Source organism: Otolemur garnettii, unplaced genomic scaffold (assembly GCF_000181295.1).
Source record: "Otolemur garnettii isolate 467f Iridium unplaced genomic scaffold, OtoGar3 scaffold00053, whole genome shotgun sequence".
Taxonomy (NCBI): Eukaryota; Metazoa; Chordata; class Mammalia; order Primates; family Galagidae; genus Otolemur; species Otolemur garnettii.
Genome location: NW_003852448.1, coordinates 5668917 through 5670973, shown reverse-complemented (window position 1 = coordinate 5670973; position 2057 = coordinate 5668917).

Sequence of the window (2057 nt, the reverse complement as noted above, 5' to 3'; positions counted from 1 at the left end):
CCCACACGACGGCTGTGCACGCTCACGTTTGAGTCTTGAGTCACACGGGAGTCCTGAGAATCTGTATCTGCATTAGCTCCCCACACGACAGCTGTGCACGCTCACGTTTGAACCATGAATCTAGAGTCACACGGGAGTCCTGAGGATCTGTATCTGCAGCAGCTCCCCACACGACAGCTGTGCACATGCTCACGTTTGAACCTTGAGTCTAGGGTCACAACAACCACACCTAATTTTTTTTAAAAAATGGAACTGAATGACATGGATGAATGTCAATTCTTTACCCATTCTAGCACCCAGGACTCTCTCCTCAGGCACCAGGCTCTACTTCTGCCCCAGCCTGGAGCCCTCAGTACCAGCAGGACTGTGTGGGAGCAGGTGCGCAGAGGACAGCCTGACTGAAGACTCACACCCCTGATCTGGACCAGAACCCCACAGCCTTCACTTGGGATTCTGTTACTACCAGACACTGTCCTAATCAAATAGGGCTTGTCATGCTACCTGGACCCTATGCCCAGCTGGTAGACCCTCCCCTGATGGCCAACATAGCCCCTGACAGGGGGCAGCCCACCCCTCCCCTCCCCTACCCAGTGTGCCAGGGGGAACCACATGCTTGTAGCCCATCCTCAGACATGTTAATGCTCACCCATAGGTGAAGAATTCTAGAGGGAGGAATTGTCCAAGAATGGTTTCATATGAGACGTGCACTTTTGATGGCTTCAGAAGGTAGGGGGTGATTGTGACAAGGGAGAGAACAGGGCATTTGGGGTGTAGGATGTAAAGATCTGGCTGTCAATCAGGAGTACAACGGAAAGAGAGGGGCGAGTGAAGGAGAACTGGCGGAGCAGGGCCATGCAGGGCGGTGTGGCCAGTCCATTTGCTCTTCAAGCCACCTCCTCCCCAACTCCTCTACCTGACCGTCCAAGACTGGATGCGGGTGAAAGCCTCTGGAGGGCAGGAGCTTACTGTTCACAGGCGTGTCTCCCAGCCTCCCTGGCTCTTTCTCTGTCTCCCTGTGTCTCTGTGTTCTCTACATTCCTCAAGATTCTTGTTCCCCTTCAGCTGAGCAGACTGGTGCCCACTCCTCTCCCTTTGCCCCTAGCTGTCTAGGGATCCCTCTCTCCTCTGGTGGGCCCCTTGGATTGGATCAGTTTGAAGACAACCTCCAGGCATCTTCTTAAAGGGAGAGTCTTCAAAAAATATGCATCTTTGTCCTGGAGCTGTGGAGCTCCAGCCATGTCCTCTTGCCTCTATCTTGCCCGAGGGGTGCCGGATGCCAGACTATAAATTCTGCATGCTCCAGTGGGAACGTGAGGCGCCTCCTGCAGTTTAGCCCAGGGTTAGTGGTGAGCAGAGGAAACATGCCCCATCCCTCTGAAAACTCTTCCCAAAGAAATTTTCTTCTGCAGCCCCCTCACCCTTACATGGGCTGGAGGTGATATCTTAACTGATCCTGACAAAGCCAGGTCCAGCTTACCCTCAAGCATTTCCTACATAAATCGCTCAGCTCCTCTCCTTAAAAATGCAGAATTACCTTTTCCCAGTCAAAACTGACAGGAATCTCATTTTAATATCTTATTCGTCACATATAGTTATCATTAAAGGTGAGGTTTACTCCACTGGAAACATGGATATATTTCCAGAGACTTACAAGGTCATCCAGGAGCAAACAAGGAGAGAGTGTCTCACCTTGTCTGGGACAATTCAGGAGCGGAGCTCTGCACAGGAAGTGCCATTGGAGCTGTCTGAGGGGGACGAGGAGGCACTCAGGCTCTGGGGAGGGACAGGTGCTATTAGCCAAATACTTCCTTCTCCTCCTCCAGCCTGGCTGTGTTCTTTAGCTCAGAGAAGATCTCAAAAATGATGCCCGGAGACTGGCGCAGAGTGGATGCCAAATCATATGTAGGGAAAGGAGAGAGAGAGAGGGAATAGTGAGGGCTGGGTTACACTAAGTGAGTTAGGGAGAAGAGGGAATAGTGAGGGCTGGGTTACACTAAGTGAGTTAGGGTAGTGAGGGCTGGTTTACACTGAGTGAGTTAGGGAGAAGAGGGAATAGT